Below are 27,087 nucleotides of genomic sequence, written 5' to 3'. Positions count from 1 at the left end.
TTACCACAATGCTTGCAAAATGATGATTTTTCAATTCCAGCAATCCTTATAACACTGGATCTACTGAGGAAGAATTTTCCTTGTGCCTCATTTATTTATTTACTTATCCATTTACTTATTTATTTAAAGCGTACTTGTGGATTGATTTTATTCAATGAGTCAGAATAAAAACAAACAAGATTCTCAGTTTGGTCAGTGGGAGCCCCTTCCAGCTTTCTTATTCTTTCTTTTAATGTATCTGCATATTTCTATGAGATATTCTTACTTTCTCAATCAGCAAAATGTTCTAGGTTTATCTGGTACTTTACCAGCCCTACCGCTGGTTTCTTTTAGTGGGAATGGTACACAGAGAATAAGATCTGGACCTTTGGTGTGCTCCTTGCTGCTAGGGAGTTAGTGCTACCCATCTTTTCAGGGAAAAGACCTGGGAAATATATGTGTGAGGATGCACACACATGCATTTACATATACGGTTATTTTTATAATTACATACATACATCTACATTTTGATAGAGTAGATAGATTAAGTGCATTTATTAAAAATCATGACCAATGCTTCCGATTTCAATCCAGTGTCCAGGTTCATTCTAACTGTTCTGCTTTTCATATTTGTAACTCCTGAATTCAGTACTGAGAAACTTGGCTCTTATTATCCCAAATTCTCCCAAACCTTCCTTGCATTGGCCTCAATTGCCCCAGGTCATGTCTAGCTTGCTGAGGTCTGCCTTCTTTGCATGGGCCTCACTGCTGCCAGTTTGACTCCCTCCTTGGCTTCCAACCTCTTTTGGTTGTGCCTGATAGTTTTAACAAAGGCAGGAAAGAAGGAAGAAAGGACAGAAAGAAGGAGGAGGGAGGGAGGAGGGAGGGAGGAGGGAGGGAGGAGGGAGGGAGGAGGGAGGGAGGAGGGAGGGAGGAGGGAGGGAGGAAGGAGGGAGGAGGGAGGGAGGAGGGAGGGAGGAGGGAGGGAGGAAGGAGGGAGGAGGGAGAGAGAGATGAATGGGAGAGAAGGAAGAAATAGGGAAGGAACAAATTAATGAACAAATTAATGAATGAATACTCCCATTTCTTTATGACATCTTTCCATGTATGCCCCAATTTCTCATCTCTATTGAGAGAGTTTTTTTAGAAAAACAATTAAATTTTACACTTCAGTGTGTCTCACTATAATGTCTAGCACAATGCCTTAACAAAAATTTGTACCTGGCAACTCAAGGGCTGAATGCTGCCATCAAACATGCTTTATTTAGCCTGTAGTATAGTTAAAAATAATATATGAATTTGTTGCCAACATTTATTTTGATGGAAAATTTAGACTTGGGTTTGGATTTCTGACTTCTCTTGAAAAATCAGAAGTTATGACAAAACTAGACCTGTATTGCCGAATGGGGCAGGGGTGGGAGGGGGGGAACTCAGAGTTGATCAGCTGTTGCTATCTATACATGGGACACATACTAAGAGTTCCACACAGATCCCCTGCCACATTTAGTCTCATCGACTTTACCTGCTGAGCACTTGAAGGAGTTTGAGTTTAGACTCCTGACACATAGAAGGCACTGGTTGAATGTTCGCTAGTTGATTGATTACTCGAGGTCAAATTTAGAGTCCCAAGTCAACTGAATCAGCCTTCTCTAATCAAGCCCTGACAGACTTTCTTTGCTATTTATTCCTCTACAGCTACCACCTCAGCCTAAATTCAGAAACCTGGTCACTGCCATCTATGAATTATAGCAATTCCACCAGAGCATATTGCTTGCAATCCTCTGGAAGAGGAGGAGATTGCCAGAACCATTAGTTTCAGGGGAATAAAAATTGCTCATTCATAATTTTGTGTGTGTGGTCTATGAGCTGTAAAGACCACTTAAGGTCACTGCTTCATACAGTATTAGGTAAACATTTAAGAGGTAAATACTTTTATCCATCTTTGCTTCCAGCAAAGAAGTAGACCATGAAAACTCCAGAGGACTGGCTTGATATATGTTTCTGCTCTATTATTTTCCCTGAGCTGAGTTCTCAGTAATGCTCAGCATAGATGCAGGTAACTGGACCATGCTCTGTGTGAGGGAAGAAAGGCAGATATATCTGTGAAGTCTTGTCATGTGTGTGTGTTGTGTGTGTGTGTATGTGTGTATATGCATATCTACATTTATATCTATATCTCCTTCTCTCTCTCTCTCTCTATCTATCTGCCAGAGGAAAATAGAATCTCATTCTCTGTGCAAGAGAAAGATATATCCTCAAGAAAATGTCTATTTTTGTGTGTGAATTTACAGGCAAGTTAGGCAAAGAATTGAGAAAAAAAATCTCTAATTACATTATTATATAACAGATGTAATAGCTGGCATTGTTTAGTGGTTATATACCATATCCAATACCTCCAGTTATTCCTCTGACACTTGTAGATAAATGCCACCTTTTCTCCCTTATATTTGCTGCCATGTTGGATCAGTTGATGGCAACTGCAACCTGAAAAATGGAAAAATCACACTTAACTGATGGTAAGGCTGAACATTTTTACTTATTTTTATCGTTCCTGTGAATTATTTATTCATGTTACTGGGGTGTTAATGACTTAGATGGACCCATTATATATAAGGTGATCAAAACTTTGCCTTTTTTGAGGTAATTATTTTTTCTGGTGTGTTCTTTCCCTTTGATTTTATTTATATTTCTCACATTGCAGAAAATTTTATTTTTAAGTAGTCAAGATTGTTAATTATCTCCTTTTTTATTTCCTTCTCCACTTTTATGTATTGAAACATGTTTCTTTCTGAATTGTGAAAACTAAAATTATGTTTGTACTAGATATCTACAAAACACTGGGGCATTGTGATAGTCCCTGGTTATTCCAGAGGGAGACCAAGGCATGGACTTCTTTTAAGATGCTTGCAGGTGATTTTTAAAAGACAGATATATTGACAAATAATTGCATTTTCCCTCTCTCTTTCTCTGTTTTCTTTTCCACTTGTGCAACAGAGAACTTGAGAAGTATCAGCAGGGTTTAAGATTTTAGTTATGGATGATAATGGGAAAAAATCAATACCACCTTCCCTATCATTCAAACTCAAATACTGATGCCAAATTGACATTAACAGGGGAAGCTTTTCTTACTAATTTAATAAAGAGTCTTAATATAGATTTCAGAGGACCAAACTCTCAACCTTGATTCTTAACACAGACAGTCATAGAGACACACAAAAACACATCCTCACTGTGTCTTACAACTGCCAGGAAAGTGTTGAAGGTGAAAAACAGGAAACTGGGGACACATCACTGCCCATTAATGAAATTAAAAGCTTTACTTTTCCTGAGAGAGTATGATTTAAGAGCTAATCAGCACAGTGGTCCTTGCACATTATCTAAGAAAGTGGAAATTACTGGCTACTGAATCTGTGCTTAGAAGCTCCAGGGAGAATCTCTGCAGGCCCTTTGGTAACTTTTTATGCCATGCTTGAATATTCCTCCCCACGTAATTGGGTTTGTTTGCTATATATAAGAAGTGGCTGCTGGCTAATCATCAAATTCTTTCTCTGCGTGTTTGAGTAGGATAGTTTACGTGTGCAGATTAAGCTTCCTGTGTTCAGTTTTCTTCTACTCCACTGGCAAGGACTTGAACTGCTGTATTTGCTTTGTATAGTCCCATTAAATTATTCAGTGACATTTGCATTCATGTGTCTTTAGAACATTGGCAGCAAATGAGTCATATTATAAAGAAAGGCTTTATTTTTAGGCCATTGAAATAAAAAAAAACTGTATCATAGGGAAAATGTTTCTAAAAGTAGATTTTAGTTCATTCATATGGGACACAACAAACTCTTCTCCAAGTTCTATACGTTGACTGCTCTTCAATATCAAGGCGACCTTTTCTATGGAATGAAAAAAGCCATTTCTAACTTTCATCAAGGCCAAGGATGAGGGCAGGAAAAGGAACATGAGGGACAAAGATACTGAATGCCCTCAGTGTTTCCTTCCTTTGGGAATCTCTACATGAAATTGCACTGTAACCTCTGTCTCTCCTGATGCCAGCAAAGAGAGTTCAGAATGAGAATCTTGTAAATGCCCCATTTGGTGATATATATTATACCTGGCAATATCCATCACATTGATTCATGTGGGGAGCATAAGTACTGTGTAAATTTCATAGACAGTGAGACATTGGAATTTAATCACACACACACACACACACACACACACACACACACACACACACACAACTGCTATTAATGCAGTGGCTGCTATGGAAACCTGGCAGATACCATTTTGGCCATGGCTTGGTGCCAGGGTGTCAGTTTCTGGTTTCATAAATGTCATCTTATCTAAGAGAAGTAAACATGTAAGAAGTTCTTCCATATAGGATGTCCCATTACCACAGTCACCTGTTTTGAGCCCAAAGTAATTAGGCTATCCCGTTCAGTCTGTATAAATACTCAGTCCAGAATTCAAATGACTGTCCTCAGCTCCACATGTTCTCTGCTCTCAAAATAAAATGACATAAAAAAATAATAATGTATCAAGGACAAACTGCAGAGCCTCCTCTAACTTCAGGAAGTCAAGGAAAAGAAGTAGCATTTTTTTTTCTCATTGTCAGGGTTTTCTCTTTCCCTTTGTTTGGAATTTCTTTTTCCCCAAATGGGGTATTTCAGGACCCATTCAACAGCTACCTCCTTCCTCTTTTCCAGTCAATTGTCTGATTTATATTTTTATTTTTACGATCATATTACACAATCTCAAGGAATGGTATATCAGGATATTTCTGCTTTTTAGACCCAGTGACAGGAAATCAATTGTTTTTGTCCTTTGACTTCTGAAGTCATCTTTATCAACTAGACATAACTATATTAGGCAGTGTACAAATTGACTATGCTGGAAAAAGGCAGCTATAATATAATGAAAAATAGATTAGGATTTGGATTCAGAAGTATTAAATTCTTAGTCCTATACCAATGTATTTACAAATTATATGATGATAATCATTTGATCTTCCTGAACCTCATTTTCCCCTTTTATAAAATATTATTAACCTATTTTAGGATGAATTAAATGATATAAATGAAGCCAACTTTTAAACTACAGACCGTGCTCAAATTTTGGCAAAAAAAAAAAAATTCTTAAGTTCCCAAGGTTACTGCTTCTAGGTGACAAGAGGAAAAGTAGAATGTAACCATGCTGAAGGGTCTTGGAGTGACTGGAATGGAAAGACTGCTAGTCTAGGAGTGATTTGGATGTATATCATGAGGAGAGTTGAGTTGAGATTCATAGATCAAGGAGGAACTAGGGAAAAGGCAAAAAATATTACAGAAAATAGGTAAAAAGTCTGGGATAGGTAAAAAGGCAAAAAAATATTACAGAAAATAGAGGTGGAATGAGTGAAAATAATCTTATTAGTAGTATTTTAATGAGGAATTCAATTTCAAGTAGCACCTTCTCTTATACAACATATATCCTTACACTACAGAAGGCAAAATATGAATGCTCTAATTTTCTGTCTGCAATTTTAATTTAAGGCAATTCTAAGACTTTAAACCACAGATGGAAACAACACAAAAGCCAAAAGAATCCACTATTTTCTCCTAAAAATATAAATTATAAGGTTCACCTAGTCCGGTTCAAAAACATGAAATTTTTGCCTGGATTATCTGAGTAACTGCAGTTTTGAGATTGAAAATAAAGAGTCATCTTGGATTAATTTGGAGAAAAATAAAGGCTAATACCTTTACCTGTTGCAATGTCAGCAGAGATGACAAAATTCCTACCACCCTTCTTTCCCATGTGATCTTCATTTCAAATGCAACCCATTCACACCCATTATCTTTCCTTTAAACCAACTAGATTTTTAAACAGGTAGAAGAGCAACTAATGAGTTAATGCCACAGAAGGTGTTCACAATTTAAGAGGTATAAAGGAAACTGAATAAATAAGCACAATCTCTGAGAAAAATCAAGAGATGAAACATCCAAGTGGATGACATTACTAGTGCACACTGATCTAATCTCTTTGCTTAAATGTATAGAACATTAAGCACTGAATGAATTTGTAGATGAGAAAGATTACATGTTGCACAGTTAAAGCAATTCATCCAAGATCCAGAGCACTACTGTTGCAGAAGAATGAGAGAAAGAAGGAGAGAGGGAGAGAGTGAGGAAGGGAGAGGAGAGAGGGAAAGAGTGAAAGATGGAGGGAAGGAAGGAGACAGAGACAGAGAGAGAGAGAGAGAGAGAGAGAGAGAGAGAATGCATCATGTAATATTCTCACATTCCAATGCCAAGACCATTAAAGTAAGGACATAATATGTTAACTCTGTGACAGTATTTGTTTATTTGCAAATAAGTTTCACAGGAGACAGTACTGAGAATGATAGATTCATTATATTGGTGTGGGAAAAAACATTCAGTAAAAAAAAATAGTGGTGGTATGGGCAATGAACAAAATACAGAATAGTTTCTTTTATCCTCTGTTTTCTTTCTCCATGATTTTGATTTTGCTCTTTTGTCATCATTATTGATATCAAAGAATTTATAATAGCACTAAAACCCTCATAGCATTTGAAGCTATAATGATTTTAGACATAGTTTTAAAGCTGGTGGGTGGTGGCGATTGTAATTTCTAATATCAATTGACACATTCCTCTCCGTCCTTCATGCGTTCAAAGAGCTCTGAGCTTCAGTGTGCTCTTAGCTATTGTTGAAGTCTGCTATTAAATATAGCAGCTACAATTCAGATAACCCTCAGAAGAGTTTGGCCTGCAGTGGAAGCAGACCTTTAGACCCCAAGCAAGGAGTCCAGCTGAGACTGTGGAAAAATCATTTGGAGGTGAAACAGATGGAGTCAAAGAGGGTTAATCTCCTATAAAAAGAACTATTCATAGACCACGTGTTTATTCAATACCTGGTATAGTTAGATCACTGCTCTGATTGTTGGGAATCTGTTTACAAAAGAGAAATGGATTCTTTTTTCTGATGGAGGGGATAAAAGTAATGAAACACATTAAGAAACGAATCCCAAGTATTTACTTATGCTGTAGTTTTTGCTATGGAAACACATAGACTATTAGGACTTGACCTAATCGAGGAGGATGGATGTGGTCTGGGAGGACTCCTTTGAGGACCTCCAAACTGATATATAATGGATGAGGGGTCCTAAGTCCAAAACATTAGGATGGGAAAGGCTGATAGAGTACTACAGAAGAGAATATGGACCTGACATGGGTCACCTTGGCCAGAGCACAAAGCCCAAGTGGAAGAATGACATGAAGCTGGCAGGCGAGAGCAGTGGTGAAGAGATTGGTATTTTTCAGGAGAGCCATGGGAAGGTTTTACAGGGTGTACATGATGAGTTCGTGTTTTGAGAAATGTTGACTGGCTAAATTTTGGGAAATGTGTGTAAAGGAGGTATGAGTTGAAACAGTAAGGCCAATTAGAAGATATGGCAGTGATCATGCCAAGAATCAGGTTTTGACAGTAGTGTTTCCAGTGTCAATAGAGAGAAGGGAACATATACTACCACCAGCCATATTTGACATATGGAACCTGAGGATTACATGAAAGCGGGAGAAGAAAAGAAAGATAAATATATCATCTAGGCATCTGCTCAAGCAATTAGGTAGATTGTAGAGCCATTTATTAAGAAAAGAAATACAGGAAGATACATTTTAGGGGGATAAGGGTGATTTAGTTTGGGGCATTTTTAATCCCAGTTGCCTGTGACTTGTTTTTGAAATTGGTTGGGGCCATATGCCTGTATCTGGCTGAAGTACGGCAGACAGAAGTGATAGTATGACACTTTTGAGTCAGAACGTTTAATTACCTGTGTGAGACCCTCTAGGAGTTTTTTCTTCCTGTCACCACAGCTAGCAGTGTTTGAGATGGTGTAGCATCTGCCAGACTGGATCCTGAAGGGAAGCCAACCTGGAAAAGAGATGAGTGGTAGACATGTGATATGAGCAAAACTAAAACCTTTGTGGTTTAAGTCACGGAGATTTTAAGGTTCTTTGTGACTGCAGCAAAATCTGGCCTTTATTTGTTGATATAGCTCCCTTGTTAAGAATATTTAGTCATTCTCAGGATTTTCCACTGCATTCAATCTAGCATACAACTCCCATGGCACTTACGATGCTGCTTCAAATTATTTGTATACACAACTGTCCCCTTTCTCACATACTCATATTTTGAACTCCTCCAAGAAAATTAGATATCTGTACCTCTCAATGTCTAGCACAGTAAGTGATATGAATAACTGGTCCAAAATTGGGATCTGTAAACATGTAAATCCAATATTCCATTCATAGACTTCCCCTAATACTTGATGAACATTGAAGTTTCATGAATATCCCTAAGAAGAAAGAACACTTTATATTGCTGTATTCATAATTTCAAGTTCCTGTGCTCACTCCTGAGAATACATAGTAACAAGTTTCTGAGTTCTTATAAGAAAAAGCAAATATCTTTTTGTGGGATAGGATGTATTATATAAATACTTTTTCCCAAGTTTAATTATTCAGCTGTGACAGGTACTAGTAGAGACAAGTACTAAGCTCTACGAAATCATATAATAGGAGACATTATCTAAGTCATGTAAAAAGGTAGGCTTTTCACCAAAGTGATTTTTGAGTTGAATCTCAGAGGTTCACTAGAGGTCTCATTTTTCATTATTCAGTACTATTGGAATAGAACTACAGAAGTAAGGAAAGAAGGTGGGAAGGAACAAAGGGTGGAAAGAAGGAAGGAAGAAAGGAGGGAAAGAAGGGAGGGAGGGAGTGAGGGAGAGAGGGAGGAAAGAAGAGAGGGAGGGCGGTACAGAGGTAGAAATCAAGGTACAAAGAGAGAGTGGAAATGATAAAAGGAAAGGAAAAAGGAGAAATGAAGAACTAATATGATAAATGTATGATCTTAATTGAAAAGAAAACAGAGATTTCTCATTGGCATAGGAAATAGTGTTGGTACAGTGAAAAAAGGATTTCATCCCAACAGATGAAATTTAATACTTCTCAAACATGAGAATTTTTTGAAATCTCATTGAAGTCTGCTATGCACACATTGACTTTGTAGGATCCAACAAGAAGAGAATTTCCCTTCTAGATAAATACCATCAGATATTTTTATCTTTTTTTAAATTACCAAATTGCATTTTGATTGATCTTTTAAATTAGGATGGTAGCCTGAATCTTATAGTCCAGAGAGTAACTAATAAAATTGAATTTTTGAAGTGTGCACAATAACAAGATTTAGCCTGTTGAATGGTTATTCCATTTGTTATCTGTTCAGTAACCCAGCAAACAACCACAAAGTGACTACTTTATGCGGGATTTTTCTGTGAGACATGTTTTAAGGAGTTGAGGATACAAACATGGTTGAAGGAGATAAGAAATGGGTTCCTAGCACACATACATACAACATGGTTACTGCTGCATTAGACATAAGCAGAAAGTGTTTTTGGAATCCTGGAAGAGACAAATACATCTATGATGCTTTTTTTTTCTCCTGGAAAATCCTTTCTTAGAAAGGAGTCCTTCCTTGCAATACCCAATGGAGGAGGTCATTGTATTTTACTCAAAAATATTAATTAGTGATAGCTCAATATAAATTCCAAAATAAGATTTTGCAAACATAAGAAGTAAACTGAAATAAGCCAGAAACAAAAAGTCAAATACGGTAAAGCATCACTAATACAGTGTAACTACAATACACAAACTCTGAGAATTGAATTAAAGAGCATAGGTTATCAGGTGATAGAATGTGGGCAGAGATTGGCCAATCAACAAGGAGTATAGAATGTTCAATAAAGTTTATTGTAAAGTTTCCTGGATTGTAAGCTCTTAAGGCAGTCACATTTATTCCTGAGTTTTAACTGTATTTTCTAAATTCTAAATGCTGAGTTCTTTGTGTATAACCTGATTGTTCCCTGGAACTCTGGTATCTGTATATGCTGGTTTGAAAGGAAGTCTGCCCCCTAGAAAAGCCATGTTTTAATCAAAATCCCATTTCACAAAGGTAAAATAATCCCTATTCAATATTGTATGTTTGAAACTGTAATCAAATCATATCCCTGGATGATGTGATTTAGTCAAGAGTGGTTGTTAAACTGGATTGGGTGATGACATGTCTCCACCCATTTGGGTAGGTCTTGATTGGTTTATTGGAGTCCTATAAAAGAGGAAACATTTTGGAGAATGAGAGATTCAGAGAGAGCTAGAGAAGAATGACATAGCCAAGAGAGCTCACAAGTCAGCAACCTTTGGAGATGAAGAAGGAAAATGCCTCCCGGGGAACTTCATGAAACAGGAAGCCAGGAGAGAAAGCTAGCAGACGATGCCTTACTCACTATGTGCCCTTCCAGCCAAGAGAGAAACCATGATTGTGTCCACCATGTGCCTTCTCAGATGAGAGAGAGTGACCCTGAACTTCATCGGCCTTCTTGAACCAATGTATCTTTCCCTGGATGCCTTGGATTGGACATTTCTATAGACTTGTTTTAATTGGGACATTTTCTCAGCCTTATGACTGTAAACTAGGAAATTATTAAATTCCCCTTTTGAAAAGTCATTCCATTTCTGGTATATTGCATTCTGGTAGCTAAAAAACCAGAACACTGTATAACACCTGAGAAACAAAATTAGGGTTCTGCAGTTCTGAGAGTCAGCATTACCTCATATAGCAACTATTAAAGAAGCTGAAAAAGTGATCAAACTTCAATTAGAGATATGAAGGAAGTTGATCTGGTTAGGACTAAGATAAAACAGAATATAGGGGATTCACCTTCTGTATGAGATCAAAGAAAGATGTGTTTATTTTTGTAAATTTATATTTTATATTTAATTTTATATTTTCTGTAGCCCACTGTCTAACTTAACCTGTATGGTCAGTTTATTCAAATAACATAATTACACAGAACCTTGAATAGGGAATGAGATCTTGTTATTTTTTACCAGTTAATGCAATATCTGATACATCCTACAGTAATTCAGGCAGAAAATAAAAAAAAAGTATTTGCAAAATCCCCTTGAAGGACAGGGGAAAGTGAAAATATTAAACTTTCCAACGTGTGGAATTCCTGATATTCTTACAAGCATTAGGGACTCCCAATTTAATAAGTTAAGCCCTTGATCTTGGGGCTTTCCCTTCTGAAACTTTTTCTGCAAAGGAGAAGGTAAACCTAATTATAATTATGCCCCAGAGAACCTCTTTTGTTAATCAGATATAGCTTCTCTCATTTACCCTCCCCACAATGTGGGGCATAACTCCCGAGTGTAAATCTCCCAGGTAACATGGGACAGGACTCCTAGGAATGAGCCTGACCCTGGTATCACGGGATTGAGAAAGGTTTCTTGCCCAACAGAGGGAGAAGAAATGAAGCAAAACAAAGTTTCAGTTACTAAGAGACTTCAAATAGAGTGGAGAAGTCATTCTGGAGGTTATTCTTATGCATTATATAGATATTCCTATTTAGCTTCTTTTGTGTATTAGAATAGCTAGAAGGAAATACCTGAAACTGTTGAACTGTAACCCAGTAGCCTTGTTTCTTGATGATGATTGTATAGAGCTTTTGGGGTGTGACCATAAGATCTTGTAAACCTTGTGACTGACAGACACTCCTTTCATCCAGCGTATGGACAGATGAATAAGAAAGTAAAGACTAAATAAATAAATAAATGATAGGGCAATAGGGAGTAAGGGATGTTTTCAATGTCCTTTTTTAATTTTTATTTTTTGGAGCAATGAAACTGTTGTAAAATTGATTGTGGTGATAAACGCACAACTATTTGATAATACTGTGAGCCCCTGATTGTATACTTTGGATGATTATACGGTATGTGAATATATGGTATGCGACTAAATCTCAATATATATTGAGGCCTCAAAATCATTATATCCTATTATTGCAACCTACAGTTAGCACAAGAAATACACTAAATGGAGATCTTAGGTTAGCAAGTTTTATTACTTTACATTCAGCAATTTCATCTGTCCCTCAGTTTCTTCATCTTTTAAATGGGAATCATGATCTAAGCTACACATTGGACATTGTATATATTAGAACTCAATATGAAGGCATAATAAATATCTGAGTATTAAATTTATTTTGCATTATCTCATTCTCTTTGCAAAGCTTTGTGGCTTCAAAATACTTTTTATTTTTAATTTGGACAATTTTGAAGCTTGAATTAATAAAAGAAGAAATCAGCTAATATATATGAACATATTACCTGTCTGTTAGTCCCTAAAAAACTAAAACCACCTCCTTTGTGTACCTCTTTACTTACTTCCTCCCTTTCTCTCTTTCCCTTGTGTCCTTTCTTCTTCTTTTTCTTTCTTCCACCCCTACTTTTCTCCTTATCAACAACCAAAAAGTTTCGGTAATGCAGACTTCACTTATTTATACAGTGTGCTAATTAGACATGGACTAAACTGGACTTTATCTTGAATAAAGGCAGTCTGCAAAAATGTTTGCATGGTGAAATATTTGTTTGCTTAAAAGAACAAATGTTCCTTTGAAAAACTCTAGAAATAGTTGTTTCCATAGCCAAAATATATGGTGGGACTAGTTCAAGTGGTACATTACTGTACATATTAAGAATCATTTTTTACAGTTCTTTAATGCAATAACTAGGCTAACATTACATAGTATGGACTAAGAATTATGAAATTGAGACCACAGAACTTTCTCCATAATTTACTAATTGTAAGACCTAAAAAAGTCACAACTGGCAATTTTTACTTCCCAAATGAGCCAGAGAGATTTGACTATTCCTTCACCTCTCCTCTGTATCCTATAAAACAGTAAATCTATAACATGGATAGGGTTAAGCCACCTTAATGATTTATCAAACTTAGGAATTCTATGATTAAGATGTGTCTTTGTTTTCTCATTACTTATTATATTATTAGTTTCCTTTAGTCCTTTTTACTTGCCTTTTTTTCTGCCTGGTTCACTCTCTCTTCTAAAACAATTACTATTTTTTTTCCTAAATTAATGAAGTGATATATCATTTCTAGACACACATCTACTCATTTGCTTTGTTGCATAGGTTGATAAGAATAAGAATTTGCCTTAGAAAGAGGCACATCTGCCTTCCAGAAGGTTTGCCCTTTCAATGATTATCTCTTCAAATGCAAATACCTTTACTCCTTCTAACTTGCCAAGCTGAGGCCCTCCCTGATTTAGGGAAAATAGCCTACGACATCTTAACATAAATATGAGCATGAGGGAGGCCAATGATCCAGAGCATAAGGGAGAAATCCACCATTCCTCTTGCCACTTTCCTTTACATCAATTTAACCTGGAAGTATCCTTCCTGTACTCTTCATCACTCTGGTTTGGTGATCTTTTGGCCAGTCAGGAAATAAGTCACTCTTCTTTTGCAAACTCTTAAATATTTTCTTCTAATGCTGGTCAAAGTGTCAGTCTATCTGTGAAGCTGTCAAAATCCCATATAATCATAAATCAGCAAAATATCTTGCAACGTTCATATTACAGAAACAGCAGCAACTACCTGTGCAGATGTGGAGCCAGAACCTTATTCTATATTCATTCTAATAATGAACCTTGTTCTGACTTCCTACAGTTGAGAAATTAGTGATGGCTCTGAGTTTTCAGCTCATTCATAGTGAAAAGCTGCAATGAGAGAAGAGAGATTCCCCCATATATGTTTAACCCTGCCGCCCCTAATGTTAACAAAATCATACACAATGATTGATTAACATTGGCACAATACTTTTAATTAACTATAGACTTTATTCAGATTTCATCATTTTTTCCATTAATGTCGTTTTCCTGTTCCAGGAGCCAATCCAGTACATCAATTGCATTTAGTTGCTATGATTTTTAAGTATACCCCAATCTGGGACAATTTCTCAGTCTTGCTTTGTCTCTCATTATCTTGGCACTTTTTGAAGTATACGGGTCAGATACTTCATAGAATGTTTCTCAAATTTTGTTTGTCTGGCATTTTTCATTGTTATATTGGGGTTATGAATTTTGAGTGAGCATAGCACAGTGTTGAAGTGCCCTTCTCAACACATCTTACCAGTAGTGTACATGACATCAATATGACATAATTGATGCTGTTAAGTTTGTAACTTGGTTAAAATGAGGCTGCATGATTGTTTCTCCACTGTAAAGTTATTGTTTTTTCCTTTCCATCCTTATTTGTTAGAAATGAGTCAGTGGGTCCAGCCCACATTCAAAAGGTGGAGGATAAGCTAAATTAAGCTCCACTTTCTGGAAGGAAGAGTATGAAAGAATTCGTAGCATAGTTTTAAAACACCAAAAATAAATATTTTGCGGGAGATAATTTGGGGCTATGGAAAATATCCTGTTTCTCCCTAAAACTTCCCACTGCACTAATGCCATACTGAAGGATAGGCAACACCTTCAAATGAGAAAATCATAAATCTGCAGATATCTTCCTTTCTATTTTCAGTTTGTTTGTTTTTGAGAGTTAACATTCCTCTTCTCTCTGCTTCAAATCCTCCAATGATTTTAAGTACTTTTGATAATATATTCTATCCTAATTTTTATAATTGATATCTGTGGGAGTGTTTATTTATCCACTTCCCTTTGCTGCCATTACCAGAAGTTTCAAGGCTCAATCAATTTGATTGGTTTGCTTGATTTGATTCGTAATGGTGATGTTCAATCCTAAAGGAATATGTTGGTTTTAATATAATCTGCTAACTGAGTTAGGGAAAGACATATATAAATGATTAAAAAATGTTTCCGATGATGACAAATTCAGTCATTCATAACATCAATTCTTGGCCATTTCAGATACATGAGGTGTTACTGTATTTACAAGCTTTTACCAATATAATACTACAACTGCCAATTCAGTGAAAACTTAATCAGAATGGTTGCCGGTGTGGTGAATATAAACAGCTTACTGGTTTTCTTAGCTTTTGTTTGGTTTGGTTTTGAATTTGCATTTAGCTCTTTAAGCATCAAATGCATTAAGTCTCTCTCATGTGAATGCTCAGTGCATTTCACTTTCCAGAACACAGTGATTTTAGCCACTTTCAGCCTTCACTGTTGGTGTGGATTACAAAATCAACAATTGCAGGCAGATGATTTAGCAATGAATTGCCACAGGTTGATGTGATTCTGCGGTTGAAACAACTGAGATAGCCAGATTGCAAATCAGTGAGCTTAAATAGCTTTGGCTTCCTTAACAACCAGCTAAATCACATCTTAGGCACTATGACCTAATGATTGCTTGGCACATAGCTATGATGAACCACTGTGCATTTGTGGGCGTGTGTGTGCTTGTGTGCATGCATGCATGTGTGTGGTGGTGCTTATAGAAGGACAGTTCAGGGGGAGAGGAAGAAAGAGTCAGGTGGGAGTTAAATACAGCCAGTCAAAAACACTACTGAGCAGCTACTCTCTGTATGAAAGTAAAGCTGGAAGTATGGGGAACATAAGAGGCCAGGCTGGAAATACCCTTGTTTTAGTGGGTAAATTTGAGGTAAAATGTGAGCAGTCCTTGAAAGATATGGAACAGCAATTTTTAAATTGCAGTGATGGTATAGTTTCAAATTTTAGTGGGGCCGGGAGCCAGGAGCCAGTTGGGCCCAACTCCTTCTTCAGCCCAAAGAACTTTATTTTCATTTATTTTGCACAATTGGCATCTGAATAAGCATGTTTTTAACAATGAGTTCCTTATTAAAAAAAGGAAAATTATTCCATAATTTATGAGCTCCTAGAAGACAGGGATAGCAGATAGCAAATTCTGAACAAGGATGAGTCAAATACAAAAAATAACTTAATTAGAACAATAATTATATGATATTACAGGGAAAACATTGTATATTAACAATAAATGTAAGAAATAAAGACAATGAAAATAACAATTACTATTATAATTAAGCATCCTATCTTCAAATCTAGTTTTCACATTTCAAAGTTTTATCAATATGATATTGCAAAAGTCAATTAATGCAAACAATCAGGGTGGTTGCTGGTTTTGTGAATAAGCAGCTAGTTGTTTTATTCATAATTGTTCAATTTTCGGCTGAAATAAATTTTAAAATAATAATGATATATTGAGTGTTCTCAGAGTACTATGGAGACCACAAGGAATTTTTTATAAAAGTCACGGTCTTAGTGAGTTTAGAGTGCAACTGAAGAAGTAAAATTTATGTGACACAAAGAGAAATCAAAGAAGATGGCATCAAGTTTAATTTCTAACATAAGTTAGTAGTGAAGGTCGGGCATGGTTATATAAATTCAAATATTTTGATAGTTTTGAAAGATTAGTAAACTCTTCTGGTGAAGTTGAGATTTGGATTTTTCCTGGATCACAGAAAGGAAAGGTAATGAAAATAAAAGCTGATATATTCACACGTTAAATTACTTTATAATTTTTCTTTTCTTATAAATGAATATATTCTATACAATTTCCTAAATGAACACCATACTTTTACAAGGATTTTTTAAATCACAACTATATTAGATTTCATTAATATTATTTGACCTTTGAAAAAGTTTCCAAAATAACAACTGCCATATAATGGTGTAGAGATTTTCCTTAAATCACAGGCAATCCTGTGTGTTTCTAGAGACAGGATAAAAACCACATGAAGAACACCTTTTGATTCAGGTATCAAACTTAGCAAAGAAAGCCCAAAATGCAAAGTATCCCAATATCATTAGTTTATATGTCAAGGCTTAATTTATTCCTAAAGGGGCCATCAACCCCTTTTGTGATCTCAGTAATTAAGAAGTTAGTTTGATTACTCTTATTACGGGCTTCTTAAAAGTTGGCTGATAAGCTATAGAGAAAACAGAAAGATACTGTGGAGAACTAATGGCTGCTCATGGATGTTGACTCAGTCTTGAGTTTTATGGGAGACTGTGCTGACTTAAGCTGGGCCACTTCACGATCTATTTTAACATGTCGATTGCTTCTCCTTGGTCATCATTTTCCCTATAGAGGTATGGACCACATAATGTAGTTTTGCAAAATTAATTCTATGTGGGAGATGATAGAAAGCTTAGATGGAGCAAGAATAGAAATTCTAGACAGCAACAATCTGAGTGGAGCCATATATTAAACAAACAAAAAAAAATGTGGAAGCAGAGGATTTCTGTGACATTGCAGTTGGAGGATGAAGACTGGCAGCTCCATCATGGGCTATTCAGTATAATTCACATTCACTGGAAGAGAGCAAGAGTGCTTGAGGCCTCTCCGTGGAAATACTATTTTATCCCATTCATCATCCTCCCCACACCCCCACCCACTCACCTCCAATTTTGTTTACATCCTACCTTAATGAGTGCCACAGTACAGTGGAAACAAGGAAAGAGGATGAGATGGGCCAAAACAGCAAAGCAACATGAATCACCATGATGGATTTCATTAATTAGAAATTGAAATTAAAGACACCAACCTGTGAAAAATTGTGCTCTTGAGGTTGTTCCAGGACATCATCTGTTCTAATTTCAGAAGCCAATTTGATAGAAATGTTTAACGTATAAAATGGTATATAAGAGAAATATGGTGACCCAGAATAAAAATCATACTGGGGGAAAAGAAGCTTTGTATCATTTTCCTTTCTGGTGTATGCTTTGATTAGACAAGGATTAGAAAGTCGTATTTGGCATGCTGCTGAATTTTCCTGTATAGAAAGAGCTAAAATGGTTTTTTTGTTGTTCATTTTTCTACCAAGGAGGCAGGGTGGACATTCAGCCAATTTTAATTATGAGCATTTCTTTCCTGAATCAGCTCCTCTGAATCACAAGATCCTTGAATGAACAAATAGGAAAAAATGAGAAGAGGGGACAGAGGAATGAAAAACAGGGCAGAGAATGATCTTAATTGCTCTATAAGTACATATTAAAGAACATGTGTTCCATGCGCTCAGCTCAAACAAATAAAACCTCAATTAACCAGAGTTCAGTTATCTAGAAAATAAAAACAGCTGAAAAGAATTCTTTGGTGCTGTGAGTCCAATATTGAGGATAAATGAAAATAATAATAATGATAAAAAAATTAGAAACAATAATTAAAATATGCTGGTCATCTATTGCCATCTTCCTCTTACTGCCATTCTCTGACCTGCTCTTTGCCCTTGGAAGTTAACCTATTACTCACATCTCTTGGGTTCCTGCGTTCTCTGGGTATGGGTTAGGTTCAGCCAGTGGAAGTTGCTAGTTCAACCAGAGGGTAACAGCAGAGTAAGACTAGAATATCTTTCCCTGGAACCGATCTTGCAGCACTGTGGTTACAGCTGTTGTGGTTTTGCTGCAGCAAAGCTCATTAGGCAGCTTCTTGTCTAAGATTCTAATTCCTTAAACTTTATTAGATATTTTCTCTTTCTTCCTCATTGTTTTAACACCTTATTTAGAAATATAAGTATGATTTTCATCACGTTTCTGGTAAAGAAGATATTTTCACAGTCTTTACGAAAACAAAATAAGGTTAGGAAGGAGACCTTAATTCTGTTAATTCTCCTTTACTATTCAGCTTTTCAAGAATCCTAAGCGATTTCATTAATATCATATTTGCTCAGCCTTTCTGGTATAAATGGAGATGAATGAATGTGTTTCAGCCCCTCTAATAAGATAGAGAATCTCAAAAGATGGCCACAAACTCTCTCCCCTGCCTTGGATGCACATGCTTCTTCTCCCACCTTGGAATCTAGACTGGGTCTATGATTGTTTTTACTACTAGCTGTGGGGAAAGTGACATTCTGGGACTCCTGATCTAGGCATTAATAAAACTTGAGAAGCTTCAGACATTTTCCTTGGAGCCCTGGACACTAGGGACAAATTGCAGACTATCCTGCTAGAGAGAGAGGCTAAGTAGAGTAGCCATGCTAAGTGAGATATGAGGTGGAAAGAGAAGCTACAGAGGAGAACCAAGGCACCTTGGTTGGACTCACAGCCATCGCACAGCATTTGCCATTTTACTGCAACTGCATGAGAGACCCCAAAAGAGACTAGCACAGGAAACTACTAGCTGGGCCCCAGCTAACCCCCAAAATTGTGAGAAATAATAAAATGCTGGTGTTTTAAGCCACTAAATTTTGGGGTGGTTTATGATGCAGCAATAGATAGATAACTACAGCAACAGATAATATACTTGCTAGCAGTATGACTTTCGAAAGGTACTTAAGTTTCCTGAGGCTCAATTGTCTCATTTTCAAAATGTGAATGATAATAGTTAACTATGCTGTAAGTTACTTTGAAGTCTAAGTGTTAAATGAAATAAAATAAAATGTACTAAGTATTCATTTAGCAGAGAACCTGGGACACAGGAAGTATTCAATACATTTTGTTCTTATCAATAAGATTATTATTACATTTTTTAATCTTGAACTTCTTGGGCATTTGTTTTTCATTTAACATATATTTAGTAATTTAAGTACATTTATTAAGTAACCACAATGTACATGACTGTGTTGTATGTTTGAGGTTCCCAGGTGTGCTGGTCTGAAAGTATTATGTACCTCAGAAAAGCTATGTTTTAATCCTGATCCTATCATGTGGGAACAGCCCTTTATTTTAATCTTGATCCAATATTGTAAGTGGAAACTTTTTACTAGATTATTTCCACAGAGCTGTGGTGTTCCCAATTGTAGGTGTTAGAAGTAGCTGTGATTGCACCCATTCCAGGTGGGTTTTTGTTAGTTTACTGGAGTCCTTTAAAAGAGGAAACATTTTGGGGAGAGCAGAGCTGACACAGATGCCAACTCCTGGAGAACAGAGACACAGTTTGGAGATGCTTGGAGCCCAGCAGATGTTGCCATGAGATGTTAAGCGAGCTGGAACCTGGAGAGAGCCAAGGTAAGCTAAGATATGAAAACCAGCTCCAGAGAAGAAAGCAAGGAAACCCCATAGGGATAGAGGCTGAAAGCAAGGGAACCCAGGAGCAAGGGACCAGCAGATGCTAGCCACATGACTTCCCAGCTGACAGAAGTGTTCCAGACTCATCAGCCTTCCTTGAATTAAGGTATCTTTCTCTGGATTCCCCAGTTTGGACATTTTTATAGGCTTAGGACTGTAAACTTGTAACTTAATAAATTCCCCTTTTAAAAGCCATTCATTTCTGATATATTGCATTCTGGCACCTTAACAAACTAATACACCAGATTAGTAAGGAAATAGATGATGGATAAATGTAGTTTCATTGCAAGTGGTTGTGGGGCACAGAAAAGGAAGTGACCAACTCCAAGGAAGAATGAAAGAACTCTGTGATGATGGAAGCTATTTGAACTGAATCTTGAATGATGAAAGCTTTCCAGATTGAAGAAGGGAGGGTCTAGAAATCAGTATTCCTGATAAATGTAGGAACCAGAGACTATAAATACCAATGCATAGAAGAGAGAGCTAGGGGAGGGAGGGGGAGAGAGAGAGAGAGAGAGAGAGAGAGAGAGAGAGAGAGAGAGAGAGAGAGAGAGAGGTGGGTAATGGTAGAAAAATGCATGAGGGATGAGTGGCAGTGTGAGATGAGGCTACACAGAAAGAAGGCTTGGTATGATCTTTAAATGCCTCGTGCATTTGCTCTGGATATTGGACCATTTCCTGAATTTGGACTAGATCCTGAAAGCATAGAAGCTTTGCAACTTAGATCAAAACTCTGTTGTGTGAACAACTGATTGAATGGAAAGAGATTGGAGGCTTGTAAGTAAGGGGGAAAAGTGGTATTCAAGCAGGAGAAGAGGGAATGGACAGTGATGCTTAAATTCCAGATATATTTCTGAGGTAACAGTAAAATTTGGTAATCAGTGGATGAAATGGGAGATAGATGAGAAAAAAGAAGGTGATAGTGGGTGTTGAGTTTCTAGTCTGATACATTTGGTAGATGATACCTTTGGTAGATGACAGTTACTATCACTAAAAAGGAAATTTAGGAGCAGAGAAAAGAATATTCCCCTACTACAGATGAAGGATCTGAGTGGAAGGATAACTAGTCATCATTTTTTACTGGGGAGTTAATGTGCACTAGATACTTTTATAAAGATCTTTACATTAATATTTTCTAATTACCTAAAATATTATAACTATACCCATTATATAGATAGTAACACTTAGGTTCAATGGATTTGTTACTTTAATAAGTCATATGGAGTGAATAGTAATGTTTTTTTGTTTTTTTTTGTTTTTTCCTGCATGGGCAGGCACTGAGAATCGAACCCGGGTCTCCGGCATGACAGGTGAGAACTCTGCCCACTGAGCCACTGTGGCCCGCCCAATAGTAATGTTTTATAATTTCAAAATCTATAAATATTTCTTATTAGAAAGTTGTACCTGAAGCTCAGAATAAATATATAGGTATAGATATAGACTTAGACATAGATACAGATACAGATTTAATTGTTGACATCTTGGGATAAAATGATAATGGGCAAAGTGAGAAATTAAAAGATCAAAGACATAATATTCTAAAACACCAACAGTTACATACTGGGAATGGGTTATTATGTAAAGAGAGGGGTTATTGATGCAGAAAAAGAGGCCAGAAGAGAGAAAAGCAAAAGTGCCCATTAGTTTGACAGCTAGCCGATATAAATAGTTGGAACAGTCTGCAAAATGTTAGTGGTTTCACTGGGATGGTAACAAAGCACCTTGTTTAATTAGTTAGTATTTACCTAGCAGGGAGAAAGGAGTGGGCAGTTCAGTATTAGAATATTGCAATAGCAAAGTGACAATAAAAGGAAGCAGGAAAAGTAATGGAGTTTTGCTATTATAAAGTAATCAACTATATAAACTCTTCTTCACAATTTTGCTTCCTGTTTAGGTATCTTTTTCTCAACCACATTTACACTGAACCAGGTAACTGAGAGGACTTTTGTGTCCACAGCAGCTATTTATATGAAATGTGGTTATCCAGAGTTAAGTTTGTCAAGGACTGTGATGTGTCTGAGATTTTACTCTATGTCCAAGCCTGCTGATGTTCTATGGATGCTAGCAGGATATAGGAGACTCCTGGATCAAAAGTGATGGATGTTATTACTCATGGCAATAGCAGCAGTCAGAAAATCAGGATTTCCTCATCCCTGTTCCCCAGGGCATTGCAAAGAGGGCCAGGAGACCCCTGCACATGCATATGTTCTATTACAGGAGAGAAATTCTGAGCTTAGGGAATTCCAACTTTTTATAACAGATAATAAACATGCCTGCCTTTTATTCCCAAATCGAGACTATGTTCATTGTACTGGGCAGTAAGCATATTCGCTCTTTGCTCCAGAAGGAGGCACTATATCTTTCAAGCCAGTAAGCAAACCTATCCTTTGTTCTGAAAGGACACACTTTGTCCATCTTCTGTGGCTGTCTGCCATACAACATCATTAAAAATACAGTCTGGAAAAAAGGCAAGCAGTGCCTCTACTCACAAAATGAGAAGAAACGTGAGAGATCCCTGGAGAGCAGTCTCCTACAAGCTATACAAAAAACTCCAGTTGGGTGTCCCTTGGACAATGTGATATTTTGCTTATGTTTAAAACACTGTTTTTAGCTTCAAACATGGGCCTGAGGGTGCAGGCTTTGGGTTTAGGAGCTCCTAGAACAGAATACCAGTCGCATCATTGATTGGCTTGTAAGAGTGTGGGCAAGTTCTTTTCTAGGCTTGAATTCCTTCTATTCTCCTTTTCTTAACTCTTCAAAAGCTCATCATTGCTTACATAATAATGTTCAAACTCCTCCACAATCAGGATCCTACAAAATCTTACCCTACACTACTTTCTAACACTATCCTTTCTTCTCCATGGTACGGCTCCACTGATAGCAAGAAATCTACACTCCTGTGATGTAGTCAGTATACATATCTTTCTTTTCACACATAGAAATGTCTTCATCCCTTCTCTTTACCTATAGATAGCTCAGCATTGGGATACATTCTCCTCTTCTCCAGAGGGTCCTCCTGAGTGCACACTAATATTTTTCCCTCTGATATACTTACTAGCTGTCTTCAATACACTTAAAAATAATAATTTTATTGTCATATATTTTTACTCAAAAATTATTTCATGGTTAACTAATTTTCTCAGCTGAAGTCATCATCACCTAAACACAGAGTTGAAATAGGTTGATGGTTTAATTAGTCAAACACCTAGCAAGTCTTCAGAGGAATTTTTGTTTTATTCTTATTTTATTTCAAAATCCTTATTAAAGTAAAATTAAACATACATAAGTGCACATACCAACAAATATATATCTCAATATTATTTTTCACAAATAAACACAACCAGGTAACCAAAACACAAGATAATAGAACATTACTTTCTTTCCATGATATCTTGTTTCTAACATTTCAAATATATGTATCTAAAAATTGCAACAGGATGATGTAAAAATGAGGCATTACATTACTTTCTAAGGGAAAACCACAGCTGTATTCTATCCTTGCTGGACAACAGAGTTGCTCCCACGAGAGCTACCTTTAAAATGTTTGATGATTTCTTCGGGAAGCTACCTCCATTTCTCTAAACCATTTGCTCAGATCACTGTTTTTGTTTTTGCTTTTTTTTTTACTTTTTGTTTATTAAGTTTAGACATTACCTATTAATTTGGTTGTGAAGATGAGGATTACTTTATATCCTCACTCCCTCCTGTATCTTTCAAAATTTGGCTATATCACTAGTTTTTATTCTTTTTTTTTTTTTTTTTGGTCCTTGATTTTTAATCGTTGCAGATTTAAGAAACATTATTTTTTGATCTAATAATGAAGGATAGTATCTTTTAATTCCCCACTTTTTAAGCTGAGAACATTACCATTTCCAAGTTTCTCTTTACCTTTATTCACTACCACTAGCTTCTTATGCCAATCATTATATTGATAACATTTGCTTTCCTTCTGCAACCATAATTAAATATTTTATGTTTTTGTCTATAGCAACGTTTCTCAAATCTGTCTACATGCAAGACTCTCTTGGGACAGTTAAAAAATACTAATGGTTGGGTCTTATCCTCGGAGTTCTGATTTAATAGATCTGGTGTAGTTAAGTTACAGAGATTTTAATGTGCAGCCCCACAGAGATTTTAATGTGCAGCCAGGATTGAAAAACAACAGTCAAGGGGGTCATTCTGTAAGTTAAAAATCAATAAATAGATTTTAAATAATTAATGATGACATCAATGTTATTCAAATGTATACTATATGATTACGTATTCTCTTTTGTTCAGAATTTTATTTTCTTGAAATTTCTAATTATATTTTTTTCTTTAAGTATTTGCCTATTTTTTCCCCAAACCCTTTATAATTTATTTCACTTGTTTTGCTTCTACACTCAGAAATCTGCTTCCTAGACTACTCTATCCTTTTGCATAGATCAAATGTAAAGGTTGAATGTAAAGATTGCTACAAAGATGTCTCCTGGGATTTCCATTGATTTCTTTCCAAAGTTATATACTTTGTTTATGGTTGTTCATGTTTTCCTCCTTGTAGGGCGACTCTCTGACTTTTGCTGCAGCACATCTCTAGTAAATTGTTAAATGAGGCAAGAGAAGTTTTTGGAGTTCTTATTTGTTTGACAATGTCTTTGTTCTTCTCATGAAGTTGGGGAATAGTTTGGCTGGGTATATGCAACATGGTTTGAAAATAATTTTTCTCAAAAAATAGTACTCCATTATTTTCTGGGATCTATCTTTTTGATAAAATGCAATGGCAGAACCGTTTTCACATTTTCATTCCACTGAAGATTGCCTTGGCTTTACGCAATGAAAATTACTTATATCTTCCTTCTACTCCTGGCTTTTCTGAATGTTAGGACGATGATTAAGACAGTGATCATTTTTTCTCATTCACTGAATTGAGTCACTGGGACCCTTTTTGAACTGAATACTGATATACAGTTCTAGAAAATGCTCTTGTACTTTTCCTTCATGATTTTTTCTCCTCTGCTTTTTGTGTTCTTTCTTTGTAAAATGATTACAAGATTGTTTTAAATGTCTCATCCTTTCTATCACATTTTTTACTTTCTCTTTTTGTTAAACTTTTAGAGATATTTTCTAAACATTATAAAATTTTGTAACAATTGTATTCAAAATGAGTAAATATATTTTCACTTCTAAGGTCTTTTTCTTGTTTCCTCTGGTTGTTATTTTTCCATAATATCTTGTATTATTGTTTTTTTATTTAATGGGAAGCCATTTATTCTGACGTCTACTTGAGAATACTTAAAAGATATGATTTTATTCTTCATTGTTTTAAGTTCTCTGCTTTTTCTTCACAGATTTATTTTCCCCTAAGGTTCATTTTCTATTGTTTTATTCATTGCTTCTCCCTCAAATATGTTCTGAGTTTTGCTTAGTCATTTTTTAAGGAAAAAAAAAAACAGTAGAAAAGCTAACAGATTTAATTCAAAGATTGTTGATTTCTTGGCTATCTTTTAGGGTGCATAGGCCTAGATCTAGTATTTATCATTTGCACCTGTAATTGCCAGAATACAAATATCTTTGTTTTCAGCATGGCTTAGAGGAACTTTTATAGCTTGATGTAGAAAATTTACTCTATTATTCAGTTTAATGAAACTGCTAAGATTTTGCTATTGTGGTGGGGGTGATGAGGTATTTGCTTATTTATCCATGTGTTTTTGTTTACTTTTCCTGAACAGGAACCCCTGACTTGCAGCTCAGTTTCTAATCACTTCAGTTTGTGAAACTGTGTTAATGTGATTTCAGATGCTGTGCTACCAGTTACCTGCAAGAAGCAAATACAAATCTTCTCTGAAAGAAAATAACAAGTTTCTGCATCTCAAATTATTTTTACAAATAATTCTGCAAATAAAATAATCAGATACACAGGAGAAAAGATTAACACTTGCAAATTTGTATGTAACAATATAGTCTTGAAAATTAAGGAACAAAAATTATGCAACTAGAATTAAAAATAACTCCATGCCATTATTGACTGAATAACTACAGGAAAAACAGTAAGATATATTAATTTTGAAGAACACAATGAGTATACTTTACTTAAGCTTTTTATACATATATAAATATATCAGTTCAAGTTACCAAGTTACTTAGGTCAATATGTATGACACTAAGGTTAATATGTGTATGTGTGTGTATATATGTGAGAGAGAGAAAAAAAAAAAAACACTTCACCCAAGAACTGCGGAATAAACATTCTCTGCAGGGACATAAAACAGATCTTTAAACTTTTAAAGGATTGAAATCTCAAACATATGCAGTCTGAAAATGTATATGGGAATGCATAGCAAGATTTAGAGACACCAATGAAGAAGAATAACAAAGTAAGAATATTTGTTCTACCAAATATTGAGAATTATTATAATGCTACAGTAATCAACACTGGATGGCACTGGCAAAAGGATAGATGAATAGCAACATGGGACAGAACAGTCTCAGAAACAGACTGCATTATATGACCACTGACCTAGAACAAACAAGTGGAATTTTAGAACCTGGGGAAGTACAATAGTTTATTCCATAGAGCTTTAATAATTAGATACCCACATGAAAACGCCTTCATGATGGTTAATTCTTTTCATATAGAAACATCAATTCCAGATTGATTTTTAGATTTTATTGTGAAAAACAAAACAATAGATTGGGCCACGGTGGCTCAGCAGGCAGGAATGCTTGCCTGCAATGCCAGAGGACCTGGGTTCGATTCCCGGTGCCTGCCCATGTAAAAAAAAAAGCAAAACAATAAATCTCTGGTAACATTATATGGGAGGAAATCTCCGAGACTTTGGTATCAAAACAAACTTTAAAAATGAGACACAAGAAAGACTTACTATAAAGGAAAAGATAGATATATTGGACTAAATCAATAGAGCATTTGTCTGTCAAAAAGACACTATTAAAAGCACTAAAAAGGTACCCCATAAAGTAGGATAAGATCATTTGCGACATGCTTATGACAAAGGGCTCGTATCTGAATATGTAATGCCCTCTTACACATTAATAAGAAGAAATCAATCCAAAGAAAAATAGGCAAGAGAGCTAAACATTTATTTCACATGCAAACAGAACCAAATGGCCTAAGATGCTCAATTACAGTAGTGATCAGGGTAATCCTAATAAGAAATACAATGAGCTATTTCACTGATAAAAATTTCATTTAGGGTACTGTCCTTATATATGTATTATATTTCTGAATAGGAAAACTTTTCACTTAAAAAATGA

The 27,087-nt window shown here is 35.9% G+C and overlaps 1 long non-coding RNA gene across 2 annotated transcripts in view; it reads right to left on the bottom strand.

Moving 5' to 3' along the window:
* Positions 1-2,372: 2,372 nt before the first annotated feature.
* The window catches only part of LOC143662626 (uncharacterized), a 413,209-nt gene continuing 388,494 nt past the window's right edge, over positions 2,373-27,087 (bottom strand). For both annotated transcript variants that reach the window (XR_013165485.1, XR_013165486.1), the window contains 2 exons: positions 7,801-7,901; positions 2,373-2,463 (listed from right to left, as the gene is read on the bottom strand). This is a non-coding gene — a long non-coding RNA (uncharacterized LOC143662626). The remainder of the gene's footprint in view (positions 2,464-7,800; positions 7,902-27,087) is intronic.

Source organism: Tamandua tetradactyla, chromosome 18, assembly GCF_023851605.1.
Source record: "Tamandua tetradactyla isolate mTamTet1 chromosome 18, mTamTet1.pri, whole genome shotgun sequence".
NCBI classification, from domain to species: Eukaryota; Metazoa; Chordata; class Mammalia; order Pilosa; family Myrmecophagidae; genus Tamandua; species Tamandua tetradactyla.
This window is presented reverse-complemented; position numbering and strand designations above follow the sequence as displayed.